The sequence below is a fragment of the Mobula hypostoma genome, chromosome 4, assembly GCF_963921235.1.
Source record: "Mobula hypostoma chromosome 4, sMobHyp1.1, whole genome shotgun sequence".
Classification (NCBI taxonomy): Eukaryota; Metazoa; Chordata; class Chondrichthyes; order Myliobatiformes; family Myliobatidae; genus Mobula; species Mobula hypostoma.
Window position 1 is genome coordinate 112,458,896 of NC_086100.1, and position 24,833 is coordinate 112,483,728.

The 24,833-nt window shown below is 44.5% G+C and overlaps 1 protein-coding gene across 4 annotated transcripts in view; it reads left to right on the plus strand.

Moving 5' to 3' along the window:
- The first annotated feature begins 3,619 nt into the window (after positions 1 to 3,619).
- alpk1 (alpha-kinase 1) overlaps positions 3,620 to 24,833 on the plus strand; it is a 132,644-nt gene continuing 111,430 nt past the window's right edge. For 3 of the 4 annotated variants that reach the window (XM_063046369.1, XM_063046368.1, XM_063046367.1), the window contains exon 1: positions 3,620 to 3,904. The gene's annotated coding sequence lies outside the window, so the exon portion shown is untranslated. Of the gene's footprint in view, positions 3,905 to 4,200; positions 4,278 to 24,833 lie in introns of all 4 variants that reach the window. The other variant, XM_063046370.1, reaches the window with a different exon arrangement.

Consider the following 24,833-nt stretch of genomic DNA (forward strand, 5'->3'; position numbering starts at 1 on the left):
ACCAAACTGCACATTGCACACAATAGTAGGGTCATGCACAATCGTATCCTTGCACCTGTACTCAAAATCACTTGCAACAAAGGCCTGCATACCGTTTGCCTTCAACCTGCTTCAAACTTGCATGTTTTCAGAGGGACTACTGTGAAGGCCTGGGGAAATGTGGTGCAGGGTCTTTCAGTGACACTATCTCTTTCAATACCTACTTGGATTTTCAATATAGTTGATACATGCCTCTCTTGATATCTATTTTCTAATGGCTTCCCTATTCCAACTTAGCTTTACCAAATCTCAACAAGATTTTCTTAGTAATAGAGTCATAGAAACAGGAATTTCAGACCAGTTTGTGCCAGACCATTTAAACTGGCTACTCCCATTGACCTGCACCAGGACCAGAGCCTTCCACACAACTCCCATCCATGTACCTATCCGAATTTCTCTAAAACCTTGAAATCGAGCTCGCATGCACCACTTGCCCTAGCAACTCGTTCCACACTCTCACCACCCTCTGAGTAACAGCCTTTGGAATGCTGCACATTTTATTTGTAAAATCAAATTGCGAATATTAGTGAAAATACAAAGTTCCTATTTTGTGCCCAAATGACTGCAAATTTCTCTGCAGCTAGCAATATCGCAGCAAACCATGACTCATGCAGACCTCAGCTACAGTATTTCTTAAGCTAATTTCTTAAATGTTTCAGTTTCTAACTTCTTTAACATATGATGGGAGTCAAATACACAGTGTTAAAAAAGAGCCCACAGTGTCCTCAGTGTAGGTTTCAGCTACATGCCTCCTCTAGTCAAGTTCCGATCAATTAGCTCTCTTCAACCCAGAGATCAACTTGCCAGCTTTTGATCATCAGTGACCATTACAAAATTCAGATCAGGATTGTCAATGATTTCAATACATGTTTCTATGTAAGATAGTGCACGTAACACTATCAAGTCATTGATTTGCCTGATGTCAATATGTCAAGTCAAGTTTATTGTCTCGTGACTATATATATGTTTCTCCGGACCAAGGTGTAAAGCGCAGTAGTGCACATAATACACAATAACTTAGGAAAGTAAGGAAAATTTACAGGTGAATTATGCATAAATAGACAAAGAAAATGCATAAATTAAATATCCTAAGGTACAGAACAGATTAACCAATGACATGCGATGTGTCAGGGAGCTCAAAAGCTTAATGGCCTGAGGGAAGAAGTTGTTTCCCATCCAGACTGTTCTTGTTTTTATGCATCAGAGTCCCCTGCCTGATGGTAGAAAGTCAAAGAGGATGCTAGATGGATGGGTGGGATCCTTGATAATACCAAGGGCTCTGCGTATGCAGTGCTCCTGATAAATGTCCCCACTGGATAGTAGGGAGACCCCTATGACCCTCTCAGCCATTCTCACAGTCCCTTGTGAGGACTAACTGTCTGATGCTCTGCTGCTCTCATACCAGATGAAGATGCAACTTGTCAGGATGCTCTCAATGGTGCTCCTCTGAAATTCAGTTAAGATGGGGCTGGGGTGAGCCTCACTTGCCCCAATCTCCTCAGGAAGTGGAGGCGTTGCTGTTGCCTCCCTATTCAGGGAGGAAGAGGAAGAGGAAGAGGGAGAGGGAGAAGGTATGAGGCCAAGAGGGAAATGAGAGGGAGAGCTGGGGAGGAGGCTGGAGGGTGGGAGAGGGAGGTGCAGCAGAGAAAAAGATGGAAGGGAGAAGACAGGATTGAGATAATGTGAGTGGAAAGAATGAGGGTTATGTGGAGGGTGGGAAACAGAAAACAAGACATTAAAAGAACAGGGGAGAAGAGTAGAGAAGATGGGGAAACAAAAACCTTACAGTGATACTGGGGTCTTTGTACTCTTCCTGGACAGGGCTAAGCCAATGAAGTACTTCTGGAAAGTGGTAACATAGCAATAGAAAATATAACAACCTAATTACCCCTAACAGTTTCAAAATCAGTACCTGTAATCTGATAATGATCAGATAGCCAGTTTTACAATATTAGGTACAGTAAAGCTTAAACATTTATCAGAACTCAGGAGATAATGACTCCTCAAAATGGTGATGTGTTTTTTGTAGAATTTCTGTATTTACTTGTTTGGAAATACAGTGCAGACAGGTCCTTCCAGCACAACCAGTCACACCACCCAGCAACCTACCTATTTAACCCCTTCACCTAATGTCCAGATAATTTACAATGACCCGTATGTCTTTGGACTGGCTGAAGAAACCGGATCACATGGAAGAAACTTACATGAGCGGTGGGGGGGAATATGCAAACTCTTTGTGGACGGCACCAGAATTGAACTCCAACGCTCAGTGCTTTATTGGCATTTCACTAACCACTATGCTACCATGGCACCTCAGCTTCACTACCATGGAACCCCTATCTCTGAGAGAAACCAGAGGTTGACACCCCTATCTCTAACAGAAACCAGGGGTTGACACCCCTATCTCTAACAGAAACCAGGGGTTGACACCGCTATGTCAGAGAAACCAGAGGTTGACACCCCACCACCTTTCCTATCCCCAAGTCAGCCTAGGATCTTGTGGTTGTCACTAAAGTGAAAATTAAGCACAACGTAAAAACTCCCCAAGCCGACCGGTGGTGTGGTGGTGGCATTGTAGCAGGCTTCAAGGCGTGTGGTCACAGGTTGGAATCTGGCTGGCACCTTGCACCCTTTCCGTCCGTGCTGGGTTGAGCGTGAAAAAACAGACAAAAACTGCTAAAGAAACAGCAAGGTTGGCACCCAATGTGCCACAAGGCAGTTAAAACTCTGGCAACACACATCAAAGTTGCTGGTGAACGCAGCAGGCCAAGCAGCATCTGCAGGAAGAGGCGCAGTCGACGTTTCAGGCCGAGACCCTTCGTCAGACCCTGCGTTCACCAGCAACTTTGATGTGTGTTGCTTGAATTTCCAGCATCTGCAGAATTCCTGTTGTTTGCGTTTAAATTCAGTTAAAACTCTGGCAGGTATGTCTCAACTACTATTGAGAAGGTGAGGGGGAGTTTCAAAATCAGTTCCTAAAAATCTGATAATGATCAGGTGGTCAGTTTTGCAACACTAGGTACTGTAAAGGTTAAACGTTTACACGAGGAAATCTGCAGATGCTGGAAATTCAAGCAACACACACAAAATGCTGGTGAACGCAGCAGGCCAGGCAGCATCTCTAGGAAGAGATACAGTCGACGTTTCCGGCCAAGACCCTTTGTCAGGACTAACTGAAAGAAGAGGTAGTAAGAGATTTGAAAGTGAGAGGGAGAGGGGGAGATCGGAAGTGACAGGAGAAGACAGGAGGGGGAGGGATGTTAAACATTTACCAGCTCTCAGGAGACGACACCACTCCTCGAAATGGTGATGTGTTTTTTGTAAAATTTATGAGAAGCTAAGGAGAGGGGGAGTTATGGAGGAAGAGTAGTGGAATGAGGGGAAACGGGACAGAGGAGGGAAAAGGAAGAGATTTGGGGAAGGACAGGGAAAAGTGGTGAGGATGAGGGGAAGGGGCAAAGGGAGTTTAGAGATTGGGAACAGAGAAAAGATACAAGGCAGCCAGAGAGGGAGGCGCGGAAGGAGGGAGAGCGGTTGGGAAGTGGATAGGGAAGGAGATGTGTTGTGGAAAGATGGAGTGAGCTACAACAGCCACTGTGGCTGATGCGGTGAATCATTCCGAAGCGGGAAGTTCCGGGCCGGGCTTGTGTTACTGTCGGCGACCCATGGGGAAAGTGGGAGTTTTCAAAGGCTCCGCTCCAGCTTCTGACAGCAGCACCTCCGTCAAGGCCAAAGTCCTTCTGCCTGAGTTCGTGAATTTACAGTAACACCAAATAAAACGATAGTGATCCAACCTTCTCGAAATTCGGAACGGAAAGTATGCGGGACTGAACTTCGAACAGAAGACGCACTGTTTCCGGCAGAGGTACGGTATATGGTTTCGTCTCAGGAATGTTTACTTTTGAAAGAGAAAAACACAGACCGTGATATATTCAGCCACACAATGCAGTGCTACACGTACTATTTTGCAGTATTGAGTGGGAATTCCTTCCGTCCATGCTCAACTTGTAGTAATCTGTGCTGATTGAAGAAAAGGCACCTAGTGTTCGCAGGCCTGACGTCCCTCCTCAGGAGTGTGCTCACTATGATGATGCATTTTACACTTGCTGCTCTGGCCCGGCATTCGGATAATTTTGACAAAACTTTTTTTTCATTTCTCAGGCTTCAAATTCTGCCAGCTGACATTTCATTAACCTCTTGGGACAGAAAAGGAAAACAATATTGGGAACACTCAGAGGGTCAGACATCTATTTTTTTTAAAATTCCTTATGAATCCCGTTTTTAGCCATTGCACATGTATCAAAAGCACCAAAACAAAAGGAGGAAAAAACAGCTTCAACGTACATTTTTATGATGCATTCCTTCCAATACGGTTCTGTTTATTTTTTTTCACAAAATGATTATCAAATGTTTCTTACACTGAACTGGTGAGCTTCCGATGACAAGTGTGAAAGGTGTGATAAACAAAAAGTTCATGCTGGGGATCTTCAGCAGCTCAGGCAAGGTCTCTGTAGGCCGTCAGCACAGAAATATGGCTTTCAACCACCATATCCATGACAACCATCTTGTTCTATCTATACTAATCCCATTTACTGGCACTTGGCCCATGACTTTCAATGTCTTGGCAATTCAGGTGTTTGCTTATATAGTTCTTAAATAGTGTAAAACACCTGTGTTCATTAATCCCCCAAGCAGTCCATTACAGATTCCATCCATCCTCTAGGAAAGAAGTTCTTCCTCAGCTCTCCTCCAAACCTCTTGCCCCTCAGCCTAGACAGTAGCGTAGTGGTTAGCACAATGCTTTACAGTACAGGCAAGCCGGATTCGATTCCTGTGGCTGCCTGTAAGGAGTTTGTACATTCTCCCCGAGACCGCGTGGGTTTCCTCCGGGTGCTCCAATTTCCTCCCACAGTCCAAGATGTACTGGTTGGCAGGTTAATTGGTCATTGTAAATTGTTCCGTGATTAGGTTGCTGTGCAGCATGGTTGGAAGGGCCTACTCCACACTTTTTTCTCAGTAAATAAATAGATAGAGAAACAAACAAAATAAATAAGTAGATAAATAGCCAACCAATCAACCCTATCGCCTGATAGATATGGTTCTATGTATAATTTTGTCGAGCTTAACTGGTCTGTGGACAACTCTCTTAGTTGAGTCATGAAGCCCAGTGAGGTCTCAGCAGGGCTGAGGATTTTGGTGTCCCTTGGTTGTTTTTGGATCTGATACATAAAGTTATGTGAAATGCCTATGTAGAAAGATGTGCCAATGATCACTGACTTGGCTCCAGTGTTCCATAGTGTTATTGACTACAGGACAAGACAATCACCCTCACATCACAAGGACCAGTACAGAGCTTGCAGGAGTGTATAGGCAAGTTAACAGAAAGAGCAGGTTCCTGGTAGGTCCAGTTTAGAGAAGGAACCTTCTACACTTGGTTATTTAGTGCTTTACCAGTTGATTCTTAGTGTCCAAGCGGAAAGAATGAAGAGTAAATGTGATCTTGCTAGTTATATCTAAATCCTGAGAATAAACATCTATTTTAAAGAGTCAGATTCTAATCAGAATATGGAAGCTTAAAGTTCATGGAGTTTGTATACAGAGATTGTTAGGGATGAGGCTGCATTCAAAGGCCATAAAGAAGCAAATGGGATCCGTGTGCTCTACATTGGATGACTCAATGAGCTTTTCTGTGGTTCTGTGCCCTCTGGATAATGCCACATGCAAATGAGGAATTATAACCTTATGACCATTAGAGCAACAAGTTTAAGGGCCAAGAATTTTCTGCCAGTGCTGAGGCTTCTGCACTTACCACATACCTCTGGCATACATCTCATCTGAAGACTTGAGTTGGTTGCTTGATATGATTCTTCTGTGGCAGGGCCATACTGGATGTAGTGTTGTTGGGGACAGGTGAGAGAGGGTTGCTAAATGGGAATGCACAAATGAAGTCTCGTTGATGAACTGGCTGAAAATTTCAATACCATTGGCTAATCCATGACCCTGAGACTTTGAATGCTTCTGAGCTCCCATTCAGAAACTTAAAAACTAGGGTGGCACGATGGTGTAGTGGTTAGCACAATGCTCTATATTACCAGCAACACGGGTTCAATTCCCACTGTTGTCTTTAAGGAGTTTCCACGTTCTCCCCAGGACTGTGTGAATTTCCTCTGGGTGCTTCGGTTTCCTGAGACCCTGCTGGTTGGTCATCGTACATTGTACCGTGGTTAGGCTGGTATTAGACTGAGGGATTGCTGAGCAGTGTGGTTCGTGGGGTTGGAAGGGCCTTTTCCACGCTGTATTTCAACAAGGAGGTAGATAAAAATAAATAAAATCAATTCTACAATGTAATAATTTGTTAAAATCAAAAAGTAACACTTGAAAGCACTTCAGGCCCTTTAAACATCTTTAAGAAACTTAAAAGTAAGTTCCTTCAAACTTTCCTTGTCTTTTCCATCCTTCAATGAGCAAGCTTCCTATGACTGTGACATATCTATCCGGTCAGTAATCTCCACAGTATATTTGTTGGGGAATTACAGTGTACTCATGCTCCACGGTTTTCCTCCAGGTGGAGTTAATTGCAAACTGCTGGAATTTCCCAGCAAGTTCCATCCAAGGATTTAAGAAACAAGCAGAAAATGCTTGAAATTTTCAGCATTTGAGCAGAGAGAAATAAGTGTTCATCTGCAGAGAGGAAAATAAGTGTTAACATTTCAGACCAGAGATCTGTTGCCAGACTGGAAGATGTTACTAATGTGTCAGGTTGTAAGCAAAGAGATAGGCAGGTAAATAGAATGGTGACAAAGTGAATATCTGATACAGTGTCTTCCACCCTCCTCTCCTCCCCTTCTTCCTCCACCCCTCCCTCTTCCCCCTCAGTCCTCTCCCTCTGTCCCCTCCCTCCCCTCTCCCTCTTCCCTCCCCCTCTTTCCCTCTTGCCCTCTCCCCTTTCTCTTTCCCTCTCTCCTCCTCCATCCCTTACCCCTCTTCCCCTACGTCTCTACCCTCCCTTTCCCGCTCCACTCCTCCCTCTCTCCCCTCCCTCTTTTCCACCTCCCCTTTTCCAACTCCCTCTCCCTCTCTTCCCCTCCCTCTCTTCCCCCTCCATCTAGCTCTGCTCTCTCCTCCTTCCCCTCTCTCCTCTTCCACCTCCCTCTCTCCCCCTCTCCCTCTCTTTCCCTCCCTTTCTCCACTCTCCCTCCCTCCATCCCTTACCCTCTCTTCTCCCTCCCACTCTCTCCTTCACCCCCTCCACGCTCTCCCCCTTTCCCCTCTCTTTCCACCATCCCTCTCTTCCACTTCCTTATCTCCCCTTCCCTCTCTCTTACCCTTCCCCTTTCCCTCTTTACCCTCCCCTTTCTCCCCTCCTTTTCCCTTTCTCCTCTCCCCTTCCCCCTCTACCCCTCCCCTTTCCCTCTCTTACCCTTCACCCCCTGCCCCTCTTTGCCCACTCTTCCGCCTCCCCCCTCACCCCTCCCCCTCCCCTTCACACACCCCCTCCCTTTCTCCCCTCTCCCCTTCCCTTCATCAACCCCTTCCCTCTCTCCCCTTCTCTTCCCCCTCCCCATTCCCCAAACCCTTCCCTCTCCTCCCCAGCCCTCTCCCCACTCTCTCTACCCCTCCCTTCTCTCTCTACTCTCCCCTCCCCCTCCCCCACCCCTCTCCTCACCCCTCCCCGTCACCCCCTCCCTCATCCCCTCCCCCTCCCTCAATTCTTCCCCCCTTTTTACGAACAATAGCAGAGACTTTATGAAGGATGGGTAAACAGATCTCAGCGGTGTGTTCAAGTTTGCCTCTCCCACCCGTCTCTCTGCCCTCTGCCTCTCTGACTCCTCCTTTTCTCCCACCCTCGACTTTTGCCCCCTTTATGAACAAATGCAGAGACTGTATGCAGAGTGAGCAAACACACCACAGTGATGCGTCCAAAATAAGTTGGAAAAGTGAAAGACAATATAGTAATTGTGTAGTTAATGGGACAGATACTGTTCTCTCAGTCTTGCGTCTTAAGTCTTGTAGGCCACAGTACCTGCCTGCAGACAGTTCTTCGGAGATCTCCTCCAGATTGGAAAGGATTTAGAGTGGGAGGGCCATTTGTGATAGTCGGCTTGGATACCAACAACATAGAAAGGTCAAAGGACATTCAACTGAAGGAATATAGGCAGCTTAGTGTCTGAATTGGAAAGCAGAAGGGCAAAGGCAATAAACTCTGACTTACTATTGAAGAAATGTACAAATCGGTATGGGTCAGTGTGATCAGAAAGTTTAAAAAATGTCTCAGAGGTTGGCATGATAGAAATGGGTTATCAGTTTAGGAGGAACTGGCCTCTAGGTACTGGAGAAAAAGGGGTGTGTTTCATTGGAATGGGCTTTATATTCATCAGCAGGGTTCCGTCTCCAAATGAATCAAATAACCATGATTGTAGATGAGGCATTAAACTATTAGTGTTGATGAGATTAATGCTTGTTGGATGTGTGTGTGGGGCCTGTGTTCTGATTTAGATGAGGGGGAAATTTAGAAGGTTTAGGAAGTTAAACGATGGTCATTTGCCTTGATTCTGCACCAACCAAGTCAACGGTGAGAGTGTGGAGAATGAATTCAGTTATTAATAAGAAAGGTTTTTTTGTGTATCAATGAGTTAAGAACCAACAATGGGACAAGCTGTCTAGTATTTCAAAATGAGAAAGGCTTAATGAATAACTTAGTAATTTAGAGGTCTATAGTGAAGAGTGATCATAATATAAAATATTATATCAGGATTTCTCCCAAGAGGACCTCAATCTTGTCATAGGGTAAGGAGGCTTGTGTGCCTCAATGACCTGGAGAGCTATGTAGGACAGAGTCAGGGCTCTATGCTCTATTTAGGGTCACCCATGCTAAATGGGTCAAAGGGTAGAGACCAGACTAAGAGTGGTCCACCAGTCCTCCAGGTTCAGGGGTTCAGCTCAGGGCTAACAACCCTGACTGGTAAAACAAAATTGTATTGAAACAGCAATGAAAAAGTCTCCTACATCTGAGTGTGATGGTATGCCTGGGTTTCCATGTGTAATTTGCATGTCTGACAGTAGTGAAATCCAAGCTACTGATACAATGAAGGAAGCCCTGAACACCACCAGAGATGGATGACCTTCATTGCTGCCCGAAACACCAGCGCAGTGTTGGGCAGCAGAGATATCAGGATTGAAGTTTATTAAATTCAATCTGAAACCAGATTGTCAACAACAAGCAATTCTGAGCGTGAGTCAGTGATTTCAGATTGAGAAAGCTACAGAGAACAGTTACAGTAAAGGGTAAATATATAGCTTACAACAAATTATATATCCCCTTAAGACCACAAAAGCACAACAGCAGAAGCAATCGTATGACGCTAGCAATAGGAAGTACAGATCGAATTAGGTCAAAGGAAAGGTTATAATTTTACTAAAAGAAGTTTTAAACCTGAGAATTTCAGAAATTAGCAAAGGAAAACTTAGCAGTGATAAGGAAAGGAATACTGAATGTAAGCTTTTGAGAAAGGAAAGAACAGACTGTAATGGTTATATAAAAAGTAATGTATACGCTGTGGGCTGAATAGAGAAAACAGTAAGGGTTTTTGCAGTTGGCCGTGTTTGCAAGTGGAGTGGCCCTTTGGATGGAGAAGGCAAAGATGGCAGAAGATCCACCAGCACAGTTCAGGGAATGGGTGAGACGAACGCAAAGGAATTTGCAAGATTATCCCACAACATCAGAGGTTGACTCAGGAATAGTGTGGGACAGCTGATGTCATTGCTTGTAAGGAGGTATGATAGGATCTTAGAAGTGACAGGGGATTGTATTTCATTTTAGACTTATAAGTATCAAGCCAGAAATGGGGCAGACTGGAGCTAAAGAACCAGTCAAGCCACATTCCTCATCAAAGCAGAACACAGTGGAGGGCTGCATTGAAATGAAATGTACATTAACCCTGTAAGTACAGAACTGCACTCACAGAAATCTGGTCAGATCCCACTTGGAGAACTGTGCTCAGTTTTGGTCACCTCACTACAGGAAGGATGTGGAAACCATAGAAAGGGTGCAGAGGAGATTTACAAAGATGTTGCCTGGATTGGGGAGCATGCCTTATGAGAATAGGTTGAGTGAACTTGGCCTTTTCTCCTTGGAGTGACTGAGGATGAGAGGTGACCTGATAGAGCTGTATAAGATGCTGAGAGGCATTGATTTTGTGAATAGTCGGAGGCTTTTTCCCAAGGCTGAAATGGCTAGCACAGTATTAAGGTGCTTGGAAGTATGTACAGAGGGGATGTCAGGGGTAAGTTTTTTACGCAGAGAATGGTGAGCACATGGAATGGACTGGCAGCGGCTGTGGTGGAGGCGGATACAATAGGGTCTTGTAAGAGGCTCCTGGATAGGTATATGGAGCTTAGAAAAATAGAGGGCTATGGATAACCTTCGGTAATTTCGAAAGTAAGTACATGTTCAGCACAGCATTGTGGGCCGAAGGGGCTGTATTGCGCTGTAGGTTTTCTATGTTTCTATTAACTTATAAGTATGTCACCAGGAGAGCAGAGGGGCAGTCACTGAATTTTATACTGTAACCTAATGCAGCTGCTAAATGTTCAGGAACTTGGAGATGGAATTTGAAAGCAGATCCAGTAATGACTAAAATGCCAGGAATAAGCGAAGTCAGGCATCATGGGAGAGGCGCTGAGGTGGGAGGTAGTTTGCTGTCCGGTTTAAAATGCAGTCAAGGCCGGTGCTGGGAATCTTTGGAAAGGATTGGTCTCAAAGGCTTGGAACAGACTGTTGAATAGATGACCTGAAGCTCAGCAGATTTTGAATAGTTGCAATATCACTAACTAGTTCAGAACAAAAGTTACTTTATCTGAGCCCACTTCAATAATTCTGCTCCTTCCGCTCTCCTACTCTTCCTTAGAGCAATGCACATTTTCCTTCAAATTCAAAGTTCAAGTAAGTTTATTATCAAGTTACATATACATCTCCGTATACAACCCTGAGTTACATTTTCTTGTGGGCATACTTGGCAAATCTATAGAATAATAACTATAACAGGATCAAAGAAAAATCAACCAGAGTGCAAAACACACCGAACTGTGTAAATGCAACTATAAATAAATAGGAATAAATAGCAAGAACATGAGATAATGAGATTTAAAAATCCTTAAAGTGAGATAACTGGTTGTGGGAACATTTCAATGATGCAGCAAGTGAGTGTAGTTATCCTCTTTTATTAAAGAGCTTGATGGTTGAGGTGTAGTAACTGTTCTTGAAACTGATGGTGCAAGTTCTGAGACTCTTGTACCTATCTGATGGCAGCAGCAAGAAGAGAGCATGGCCTGGGTAGTGGGGATCGTCGATGATGAATGCTACTTTTCTACGACAGCTTTTCATGTGGATGTGCTCAATGGTTGGGAGGGCTTAGCCCGCAATGTACTGGGCCGAATCCACTAACTTTTGTAAGATTTCTGGTTCAAAAGTCTTTAGTGTATCCATACCAGGCCGTGATGCAGCCAGTCAATACACTCTCCACGACACATCTATAGAAGTCTGACAAAGTTTTAGATGTCTTGCCAAATCTCTGCAGACTGCTGAGGAAGTAGACACACTGCCGCGCTTTCTTCTCAATTGCACTCGCGTGCTGGGTCCAGGACAGATCCTCTGAAATAGTAACACCCAGGAATTTAAGAACATAAGAAATAGGAGCAGGAGTAGGCCATCTGACCGGTCATTCAATAAGATCATGGCTAATCTGGCCATGGACTCATCTCAAACTATCTGCCTTTTCCCCATTACACTTAATTCTCCTACTATGCAAAAATCTATTCAACCTTGTCTTAATATATTTACTGAGGTAGCCTCCACTGCTTCATTGGGCAGAGAATTCCACAAATTCATCACTCTCTGGGAAAAGCAGTTCATCCTCATCTCCATCCTAAATCTACTCCCCCGTATCTTGAGGCTATGTCCCCAAGTTCTAGTCTCACCTACCAGTGGAAGCAACTTCTCTGCCGCTATCTTACCTATCCCTTTCATAATTTTATATGTTTCTTTATGACCTCCTCTCATTCTTCTGAATTCCAGCGAGTACAATTCCAGGCAACTCAATCTCTTCTCATAGTCTAACCCCATCAATCTCTGGAATCAACCTGGACCTCCTCTGCACCGCCTCCAAAGACAGTATATCCTTCCTCAAGTAAGGAGACCAGGTATTCATGCAGTACTCTAGATGCCACCTCACCAGTATCCTGTACAGTTGCAGCATAATCTCCCTGCTCTTAAATTCAATCCGTCGAGCAATGATGGCCAACATTTCATTTGCCTTCTTGATAGGCTGCTGCACCTGCACACCAACCTTTTGTGATGTATGCACAACCACTCCCAAGACCTGCTGCATAGCAGCATGCTGCAATTTTTTACCATTTAAATAATAATTTGATCTTCCATTCTTCATTCCAATGTGGATGACCTCACAGTACTGAGTGTGTACATATGTTAGGGTGTTTAAGAGGTCAAGGAGGTAGAAATGGTGGACCTCCTAATGAGTATTAAATTGGATAAGTCCCCAGGGCCTGTTGGGATTTACACCAGGTTATTGAAGGGCTCTTGAACAGTATCTTTAAGTTCTCTCTAGCTACAGGCGAGGTCCTGGAGGACTAGTGAGTGATACCTCTATTTAAGAAGGAAACAAGGGAAAATCCTGGGAATCGTAGACCGCTGAGTCTCATATCAGATGTAGGGAAATTGGTGGAGAAAATTCTTGGGGATAGGATATATGAGCATTTGGAAACCCATGGACTAATTAGGAAGAACCAGCATGGCTTTGTGCTGGGCAGGTCATGCCTTACCAACTTGATTGAGTTTCCTGACAAAGCGACAAGGAAGATTGATCAGGATAGGGCAGTGGATGTTGTCTGCATGAATCTTAGTAAGGTGTTTGACCAAGTCCCACAGGGGAGATGAATCCAGAAGATTAAGATACATGGAATCTGTGGTGAAATGGCTATTTGGATTCAGAACTGGCTTGCATATAGAAGACAGAGGGGAGTGGTTGAAGGGACTCATTCGAGCTGGAGGTCTGTAACTAGTGGAGTTCCGCAGGGATCTGTGCTGGGACCTCTACTGTTTGTGACGTATGTAAATGACCTGGATGAAAATGTAGATGGATGAGTTAGTAAGCTTGCGGTTGATACCAGGATTGGTGGAGTTGTGAATACTCTAGAAGACTGGCAAAGAATACAGTACGATATAGATCAGATACAGATATGGGCTGAGAAATGGCAGCTGGAGTTTAACCCAGATAAATGTGAGGGGTTGCACCTCGGTAGGGCAAGTGCAAAGGGACAGTACACTGTAAAGGGCAAGAACCTGAACAGTGTTGCTGAGCAGAGAGATCTCACTTTCAACTTCAGTCTATGTTCTGATCAAGACTCTGTTGAGATCTGGTGACATGTGATCCTGGTGAAGCCCAAGCTGGAAACAACAGTGAGAAAGTTATTGATGAATAACTGCCAATTGTTAGTACTGTTTATGATATCATTCAATTTGCTGATAATTCAGAGCAGACTGACTGGGTAAAATATAGCTATAGAATATTTATCCTGCTTTTTTGTGAACAGGTCATACACAGGTAATTTTCCACTTTGCTGGACAGAAGACAGTTCTGTAAATATAGAACATAGAATAGTACAGCACATTACAGGCCCTTCAGCCTACAATGTTGTGCCGACCCTCAAACCTTGCCTCCCAAATTCCTCCATATACCTGTCTAGTAGTCTCTTAAACTTCACTAGTGTGTCTGCTTCCACCACTGACTCAGGCAGTGCATTCCACGCACCAAACCACTCTCTGAGTAAAAAACTTTCCTCAAATATCCCCTTGAACTTCCCACCCCTTACCGTAAAGCCATGTCCTCTTGTATTGAGCAGTGGTACCCTGGGGAAGAGCCGCTGGCTATCCACTCTATCTATTCCTCTTATTATCTTGTACACCTCTATCATGTCTCTTCTCATCCTCCTTCTCTCCAAAGAGTAAAGTCCTAGCTCCCTTAATCTCTGATCATAATGCATACTCTAAACCAGGCAGCATCCTGGTAAATCTCCTCTGTACCCTTTCCAATGCTTCCACATCCTTCCTATAGTGAGGCGACCAGAACTGGACACAGTACTCCGAGTGTGACCTAACCAGAGTTTTATAGAGCTGCATCATTACATCGCGACTCTTAAACGCTGTCCCTCGACTTATGAAAGCTAACACCCCATAAGCTTTCTTAACTACCCTATCTACCTGTGAGGCAACTTTCAGAGATCTGTGGACATGTACCCGCAGATCCCTCTGCTCCTCCACACTACCAAGTATCCTGCCATTTACTTTGTACTCTGCCTTGGAGTTTGTCCTTCCAAAGTGTACCACCTCACACTTCTCCGGGTTGAACTCCATCTGCCACTTCTCAGCCCACTTCTGCATCCTATCAATGTCTCTCTGCAATCTTTGACAATCCTCTACACTATCTACAACACCACCAACCTTTGTGTCGTCTGTAAACTTGCCAACCCACCCTTCTACCCCCACATCCAGATCATTAATAAAAATCACGAAAAGTAGAGGTCCCAGAACAGATCCTTGTGGGACACCACTAGTCACAATCCTCCAATCTGAATGTACTCCCTCCACCACAACCCTCTGCCTTCTGCAGACAAACCAATTCTGAATCCACCTGGCCAAACTTCCCCTGGATCCCATGCCTTCTGACTTTCTGAATAAGCCTACTGTGTGGAACCTTGTCAAATGCCTTACTAAAATCCATATAGGTCACATCCACTGCACTACCCTCATCTATATGCCTGGTCACCTCCTCAAAGAACTCTATCAGGCTTGTTAGACACGATCTGCCCTTCACAAAGCCATGCTGATTGTCCCTGATCAGACCATGATTCTCTAAATACCCACAGATCCCATCTCTAAGAATCTTTTCCAACAGCTTTCCCACCACAGATGTAAGGTTCACTAGTCTATAATTACCCGGACTATCCCCACTACCTTTTTTGAACAAGGGGACAAGATTCACCTCTCTCCAATCCTCCGGTACCATTCCCGTGGACAACGAGGACATAAAGATCCTAGCCAGAGGCTCAGCAATCTCTTCCCTCACCTTGTGGAGCAGCCTGGGGAATATTCCGTCAGGCCCCGGGGACTTCTCCGTCCTAATGTATTTTAACAACTCCAACACCTCCTCTCCCTTAATATCAACATGCTCCAGAACATCAACCTCACTCATATTGTCCTCACCATCATCAAGTTCCCTCTCATTGGTGAATACCGAAGAGAAGTATTCATTGAGGACCTCGCTCACTTCCACAGCCTCCAGGCACGTCTTCCCACCTTTATCTCTAATTGGTCCTACCTTCACTCCTGTCAACCTTTTGTTCTTCACATAATTGAAGAATGCCTTGGGGTTTTCCTTTACCCTACTCACCAAGGCCTTCTCATGCCCCCTTCTTGCTCTTCTCAGCCCCTTCTTAAGCTCCTTTCTTGCTTCCCTATATTCCTCAATAGACTCATCTGATCCTTGCTTCCTAAGCCTCATGTATGCTGCCTTCTTCCCCCTGAATAGGTTTTCCACCTCACTTCTCACCCATGGTTCCTTCACCCTACCATTCTTTATCTTCCTCACCGGGACAAATTTATCCCTAACATCCTGCAAGAGATCTCTAAACACCGACCACATGTCCATAGTACATTTCCCTGCAAAAACATCATCCCAATTCACACCCACAAGTTCTAGCCTTATAGCCTCATAATTTGCCCTTCCCCAATTAAAAATTTTCCTGTCCTCTCTGATTCTGTCCTTTTCCATGATAATGCTAAAGGCCAGGGAGCGGTGGTCACTGTCCCCCAGATGCTCACCCACTGAGAGATCTGTAACTTGATCCGGTTCATTACCTAGTACTAGATCTAGTATGGCATTCCCCCAGTCGGCCTGTCCACATACTGTGACAGGAGTCCGTCCTGGACACACTTAACACACTCTGCCGCATCTAAACCCTTGGAACTAATCAGGTGCCAATCAATATTAGGGAAGTTAAAGTCACCCATGATAACAACCCTGTTATTTTAGCACCTTTCCAAAACCTGCCTCCCAATCTGCTCCTGTGTATCTCTGCTGCTACCAGGGGGCCTATAGAATACCCCGAACAGAGTAACTGCTCCCTTCCTGTTCCTGACTTCCACCCATACTGACTCAAAAGGGGATCCTGCTACATTACCCACCCTTTCTGTAGCTGTAATAGTATCCCTGACCAGTAATGCCACCCCTCCTCCCCTTTCTCCCCCCTCTCTATCCCTTTTAAAGCACTGAAATCCAGGAATATTGAGAACCCATTCCTGCCCTGGTGCCAGCCAAGTCTCTGTAATGGCCACTACATCATAATTCCATGTTTGTATCCAAGCTCTCAGTTCATCACCTTTGTTCCTGATGCTTCTTGCATTGAGGTACACACACTTCAGCCCTTCTGCCTTACTACCTTTACACCATTTATTCTGCTTCTCTTTCCTCAAGGCGTCTCTAAGATCTGGCTTTACTCCATGCACTTCTTTCACTGCTCTATCGCTCAGGGTCCCATCCCCCTTGCAAATTAGTTTAAACGCTCCCGAACCATGCTAGCAAACCTACCTGCAAGGATATTGCTTCCCCTCGAGTTCAGGTGCAACCCATCCAATCTGTACAGGTCCCACTTTCCCCAGAAGAGATCCCAATGATCCAAAAATCTAAAACCCTGCTCCCTGCACCAACTCCTCAGCCACGCATTCAACTGCCATCTCCGCCAATTCTTACCATCACTGTCATGTAGCACTGGCAGCAATCCTGAGAACGCCACCCTTGAGGTCCTGTTCTTCAGCCTTCTGCCTAGTTCCCGAAACTCACACTTCAGGACCTCATCCCTCTTCCTGCCTATGTCATTGGTCCCAACATGTATCACGACTTCTGGTTGTTTTCCCTCTCGTACCAGGATGTCGTGCACCTGGTCAGAGACATCCTGGACCCTGACACCCAGGAGGCAACAAACCATGCGGGTGTCCTTCTCACGTCCACAAAATCTCCTGTCTGCTCCCCTGACTATAGAGTCTCCAATGACGACAGCTCTCCTCTTCTCCGTCCCACCCTTCTGCACCACCGGGTCAGACTCAGTGCCGGAGGCCCTGCCACCATGGCTCACACCTGGTCGGTCATCCCCGCCAACAGTATCCAGGATGGTAAACTTATTATTCAGGGGAATGGCTACAGGGGTGCTCTGCACTACCTGTCTGCTCACCTTCACTTTCCCCCCTCTGACTGTCACCCAACGACCTGGAACAGATTGGCTAGAGCTATACCTTTCTGGAGAATGAATCTTCAGTAGTATATTTCAGATGCTGTCTGATCCCATAGCCTTCAGTATATCCTGTGCTCTCTTCCACAGCAAGTAAACCAAATCGGCTGGTTATTGATTTCTATGGTGGTGGAGATCTCAGGACAAAGCAAAGACTTCGTCTTTGATCTTATTTATTAGAAAAGTTATCTGTGAGCATAAACAACAGAGGCATATGTATGTCTTATGTTTGCAGATTATGAGCGTCTGAAAAATGTAGCCATCTGTGGAAATTTGTGGCAAGTTGAAATGCTTTTGTTGTTGACTTTCCAGTTTCAGATAGAAATCATTTGAATATATGGCTTTAAAAATCTATAGAAGTATGACAATTTAAGATTAAGAGATAGCTAACTGAGAGCTCAGTTTCATGGGGTACAGATTCTTCTGGTGTGTTAGAAATGGAGATAAGGGAGAAGGGAGAGTAGCACTTTTGAATAGGGAGATTATGACAGCAATACTTCATAGAATGTCCAGCAAGACCACATGGGTAGAATTTAAAAATTTTAAAAAGCGAGATCACTTGGATGGGATTATACTATAGCTCCCTCACCAATAATTCCAGTGAGAATTGGAGGAGCAAATATGCAGGTATATATAGGATAATAGGGTTGTAAAATTAAATAATGTTTACTTGCCTAATATCAACTGGAATTGTCACAATGCTAAGGGATAAGATAGAGCAGAATTTGTTTAGTGTGTCCAGGAAAGTTTTCTGAAGCATTGTGCAGATGACCTATGAAAGAAAGAAGTACACTTGACTTCCTCTTTGAAATTGTGGCTGATGCATCGGAGGGAAAATGGTTTATGACCAATGGCTGCAATTCTATTAGTTTCAAGATAATTACTGAAAAAGGAGGTCTGGTCCACAAGTTAAAATCCTAAATTTGCAAGACAAATTCTGATGACATTAGACAGGAGCTTGTAAATAGCTGTTTGTAGGTAAAGGGTCACCAGGCAAGTAAGAGGCTTTCAGAGGTGAGATGGGAAGAGTTCAGGATCACCATGTTCATTTTTGACTGAAGGGCAATAGGGAATCCTGGTTGATGAGGGATATTGAGGCTCTCGTCAGGAGAAAGAAACAAGTGTATGTCAACTATGGGCAACATACATCAAAGTTGCTGGTGAACGCAGCAGGCCAAGCAGCATCTATAGGAAGAGGCACAGTCGACATTTCAGGCCGAGACCCTTCGTCAGGACTAACAAAGTCGTTAGTCCTGACGAAGGGTCTCGGCCTGAAACGTCGACTGCGCCTCTTCCTATAGATGCTGCTTGGCCTGCTGCGTTCACCAGCAACTTTGATGTATGTTGCTTGAATTTCCAGCATCTGCAGAATTCCTGTTGTTTGCGTTTAAAGTCAACTTTGGGCGGCTGGAATCACGCAAGTCCCTTGTTTGTTTGTTTGTTTATTTATCTATTTAGAGATACAGTGTGGAAAAAGTCCTTCCAACTCTTTGATCTGGGCCGCCCATAAACTTACCGATTTAACCCAGGCCTAATCACAGGACAATTTACAATGCCAGGTGAACCTACTATTTGATACGTCTTTGGACTATGGGAGGAAACTGCAGCACCTGGAGGAAACCGACATGCACATGGGATGGAATATACAAACTTGCCTACAGAGGATAGAACATAGAACATAGAAAACCTATAGCACAATACAGGCCCTTTGGCCCACAATGCTAATCCGAACGTGTACTTACCTAGGGGTACCCATAGCCCTCTATTTTTCTAAGCTCCATGTACCCATCCAGGAGTCTCTTAAAAGACCCTATCGTATCCACCTCCACCACCGTCACTGGCAGCCCATTCCACACACTCACCACTCTCTGCATGAAAAAACTTATCCCTGACATCTCTTCTGTACCTTAAAATTGCACCTTAAAACTGTGCCCTCTCATGATAGCTATTTCAGTCCTGGGAAAAAGCCTCTGACGATCCACATGATCAATACCTCTCATCATCTTACACACCTCTATCAGGTCACTTCTCCTCCGTTGCTCCAAGGAGAAAAGGCCAAGTTCACTCAACCTATTCTCGTAAGGCATGCTCCCCAATTCAGGCAATATCCTTGTAAATCTCCTCTGCACCCTTTCTATAGTTTTGACATCCTTCCTATAGTGAGGTGACCAGAACTGAGCACAGTACTTCAAGTGGGGTCTGACCAGGGTCCTATATAGTTGCAATAGTACCTCTCGGCTCTTAAACTCAAACCCACTGTTGATGAAGGCCAATGTATCATATGCCTTCTTAACCACAGAGTCCACCTGCGCAGCAGCTTTGAGTGTCCTATGGACTCAGATCCCAAGATCCCTCTGATCCTCCACACTGCCAGGTGGCTTACCATTATTACTATATTCTGCCATCATAATTGACCTACCGAAATGAACCACCTCACACTTAATCTGGGTTGAACTCCATCTGCCAATTCTCAACCCCGTTTTGCACTCTATCAATGTCACGCTGTAACATCTGACAGCCCTCCACACTATCCACAATGCCCCAATCTTTGTGTCATCAGCAAATTTATTAACCCATCCCTCCACTTCCTCATCCAGGTCATTTATAAAAATCATAAAGAAAAGGGGTCCCAGAACAGATCCCTTAGGCACACCACTGGTCATCGACCTCCATGCAGAATATGATCCATCTACAACCACTCTTTGCCTTCTGTGTGCAAGCCAACTCTGGAATCACAAAGCAATGTCCCCTTGGATCCCATGCCTCCATACTTTCTCAATAAGCCTTGCATGGGGTACCTTATCAAATGCCTTGCTGAAATCCATATATACTACATCTACTGCTCTACCTTCATTAATGTGTTTAGTCACATCTTCAAAAAATTCAATCAGGCTCGTAAGACACGACCTGCCTTTGACAAAGCCATGCTGACTAATCCAAATCATATTATGTCTCTCCAAATGTTCATAAATCCTGCCTCTCAGGATCTCATCAACTTGCCAACTACTAAAGTAAAACTCACTGATCTATAATTTCCTGAGCTATCTCAAATCCCTTTCTTGAATAATGGAACAACATCTGCAACCCTCCAATCCTTCAGAACCTCTCCCATCACCATTGATGATGTAAAGATCATTGCCAGAGGCTTAGCAATCTCCTCCTTCGCCTCCCGCAGTAGCCTGGGGTATATCTTGTCCGGTCCCAGAGACTTATCCAACTTAATGCTTTCTGAAAGCTCCAGCACATCCTCTTTCTTAATGTCTATATGCTCTTTTCAATCTGCTGTGAGTCATCCCTGCAATCACCAAGATCCTTTTCTGTCGTGAATACTGAAGCAAGGTATTCATTAAGTAACTCTGCTACTTCCTCCAGTTCCATACACAATTTTCCACTGTCACACTTGATTAGTCCTATTCTCTCACGTCTTATCCTCCTGTTCTTCACATACTTGTAGAATGCCTTGTGGTTTTCTTTAATCCTGCTTGCCAAGGCCTTATGGCCCCTTCTGGCTCTCCTAATTTCATTCTGAACCTCCTTCCTGCTAGACTTATAATCTTCTAGAACTCTTATCATTTCCTAGTTTTCTGATCCTTTTGTAAGCTTTTCTTTTCTTCTTGACTAGATTTTCAACTGCCTTTGTACACCACAGTTCCTGTACCCTACCATCCTTTCCCTGTCTCATTGGAACGTACCTACGCAGAACGCCATGCATATATCCCCTGAACATTTGCCACATTTCTGCCATACATTTCCTTGAGAACATCTCCTCCCAATTTATACTTCCAAGTTCCTGCCTGATAGCTTCATATTTCCCCTTACTCCAATTAAATGCTTTCCTTACTTGTCTGTTCCTATCTGACTCCAATGCTATGGTAAAGGAGATAGAACTATGATCACTATCTCCAAAATGTTCTCCCACTGAGAGACCTGATACCTTACCAGGTTCATTTCCCAATACCAGATCAAGCACAGCCTCTCCTCTTGTCAGCTTATCTACATATTGTGTTAGGAAACATTCCTTAACACACCTAACAAACTGCACCCCATCTAAACCCCTTGTTCTAGGGAGATGCCAATCAATATTTAGGAAATATAAAATCTCCCACCACAACAATCCTGTTATTATTACATCTTTCCAGAGTCTGTCTCCCTATCTGCTCCTCAATGCCCCAGTTACTATTGGGCGGTCTATAAAAAACACCCTGTGGAGTTATTGGCCCCTTCCTGTTTCTAACTTCCACCCACAGAGACTCAGTAGACACTGATTCAGGATGTTGGAATTGAACTCTGAACTTGGATGCCTGAGCCTTAACCACTACGCTTGAGAATACATTTAACCACAGTGTACAATACATCTCTAGGAACTGACCTCATGTGTCATAGAACATTGTGGGAAAGAAGGGAGGAGCGAACAGTGATTTTTGTATCTTTGTTAGTCACGAGTAAGATACTGAAAGACTGGTGGATGTCTAATCCTGGGCCCTAATTTCAGAAGGGCTGCAAGGACAATCCAGAGAGCCACAGGGTGGTGAGTTTCACATCGATGGTGGGAGAGTTACTGGACTGTACTTTGCACAATAGGATTTATTTGCGTTTGGAAAGAAAAGGAGTGGTTTGGGACATCCAGTCTGGCTTTGATCAGGGGAAATCACGTCTCAACAATTTAATTGATTTTTCTTATGGAGACCAAGATTAACGAGGGCAAAGTGGATGACTTTGTCTACATGGACTTTAGCAAGGCCTTTGACAAAGTCCTATATGGTAGGTTGGTCTAGAAGGTTAGAATACATTAGGATTGGGGTGAGTGGACAAACTGGATACAAAATGGTAAACACAAGAAAGTCTGTACACGCAGGAAATCCAAAGCAACACGCACAAAATGCTGAGGTACTCAGCAGGTCAGGCAACATCTATGGAAATGAATAGACAGTCAACGTTTCAGGCCGGGACCCTTCTTCAGGGTGTGGTGGTAAGAGACAGAGGGTGTTTGTGGAGAATTGGAAACCTGTAATCGGTGGTGTGACAGGGATTGGTGGTAGGAGGGAGAGGGTGATATGGAGGATGGAGATTTGTAATCAGCGGTGTGACACAGGGTTTGGTGGTAGGAGGGAGAGGGTGGTGTGGAGGATTGGAGATTTGTAATCAGTGGTGTGACACAGGGAACGGTACTGCATCCTTTATTGTTCAACATTTGTACTAGCCATTTGGCAGAGAGTATTGGCGGCATAATTAGTAACTTATCAGTTGACACCAACATTGGTAGCATGGTGGATAGTGAAGAAGACTATCTTAAGGTTACTACTGGGGAAGAAGGCTGATGGAATTTAACTCACAAATACAGAGGCATGCATTTTGTGAAGTTAAACCAGGTCAGGACATATACAGGGAATAACAGGGCCTTGGTGAGTGTCGTTAAACAGTGATTCCTTGGAGTACGAGTATGTAGTTCCATTAAAGTGACAACACAAGTCAACAGAGTGGTGAGAAATTGCACAATAAGCTTGCTGAGCTCAGGGATAGAGTGTGGGAGCTGGAATGACATGCTACAGTTAAATATTATTTTGGTTAGGCTGCACTTGGAGTATTTTATGCCGTTGAGGTCACCATGCTTGAGGAAGGAAGTGACTAAGTGAGAGAGAGAGAAAATTCACAGAAATATTGCTTGAACTGAAGTGTTTGAGTTATAAGAAGAAATTGGATAGGCTGGGGCTATTTTCCCTTGGACAAAATATACTGTAGAGGGTTATAAAAGGAGGGGCAGAGAAAAGGCTAGATAGTTACAGTCTTTTTCCCAGGGTCAGGATGTCTAAAATAGAGAGCATAGTTTTAAGATAAGAGCCTAGTAGTGGATATATGGAGAGAGGTCCCAGAGGAGATGGTAGATGCAGGCTCAGCTACAATGTTTGAAAGACATTCAGACATATACGTTTATAGGAAACATTTAGCAGGGGTTCTCACAACACACACAAAATGCCGGTGGAACGCGGCAGGCCAGGCAGCATCTATAGGAAGAAGTATAGTCGACATTTCGGGTCGAGACCCTTCGTCAGGACTAATGGGAAAAAGATAGCAAGAGATTTGAAAGTGGGAGGGGGAGGGGGAGACCCAAAAAGATAGGAGAAGACAGGAGGGGGAGGGATGAAGCCAAGAACTAGGAAGTTGATTGGCAAAAGGGATGCAAGGCTGGAGAAGGGGGAGTATCGTGGGATGGAAAGCCTTGGAAGAAAGAAAGGGGGAGGGGAGCACCAGAGGAAGATGAAGAACAGGCAAGGAGTTATTCGAGAGAAGAAAAAAAATTAAAATAAAAATTAGGGTTGGGGTAAGAAGGGGAGTAGGAACATTAACAGAAGTTAGAGAAGTTAGTGTTCCTGCCATTAGGTTGGAGGCTACCCAGGCGGAATATAGGGTGTTGTTCCTCGAACCAGATTGTCGCATTTTGATATGTCAATCCATGGCCACCTCTGCTGTTGAGCTGAAGCCACACTCAGGTTGGAGGAACAACACCTTATATTCCGTCTGGGTAGCCTCCAACCTGACGGCATGAACATCGACTTCTCTAACTTCCGTTAATGCCCCTCCTCCCCTTCTTACCCCATCCCTAATTTTTTTTTCATTTTATTTATTTATTCCTTCCTTCCTTCTTCTTCTTCTCTCTTTCCCTCTCACAATAACTCCTTGCTTGTTCTTCATCTTCCTCTGGTGCTCCCATCCCCCTTTCTTTCTTCCAAGGCCTTCCATCCTATGATACTCCCCTTTCTCCAGCCTTGTATCCCTTTTGCCAATCAACTTCCCAGTTCTTTGCTTCATCCCTCACCCTCCCGTCTTCTCCTATCTTTTTGGGTCTCCCCCTCCCCCTCCCACTTTAAAATCTTTTGCTATCTTTTTTCCATTAGTCCTGACGAAAGGTCTCAACTCGAAATGTTGACTGTGCTTCTTCCCATAGATGCTGCCTGGCCTGCTGCATTCCACCAGCATTTTCTGTGTGTTGCTTGAAAATCTGTAGATTTTCTCATGTTTGAGCAGGGGTTACCAATTTGTTTTGTGCCATTGGCCCCTACCATTAACCAAGGGGTCTATGGACGCCAGGTTGGGAGCCTCTGGTTTAGAGGGATGTGCACTAAAGACAGGCAAATGGGATTAATATAGATATACATTTTGGTCAACATAGTTACGTTGGGTCAGAGGGTCTGTTTCTGTGCTGTCTCAATCAATCTCTATGAATCTACTTAACTTGTTAGGCTTTGGAGATTTTCACAAAAATAAATTGTTAAAGGGTAAGGTCAGGCCACAGTTGTAGCAGGAATGTTGGTCACATTCCCTCCTTCTATGCTTTTGTTGTCAGAATACCGTGGCTGCAGCTTTGAATTTCTTCAGTGACATGCTGCTGAACTTGTATTTCAGCCTTTAGTTCTTGCTTTATTTCATCAGTGGTTACC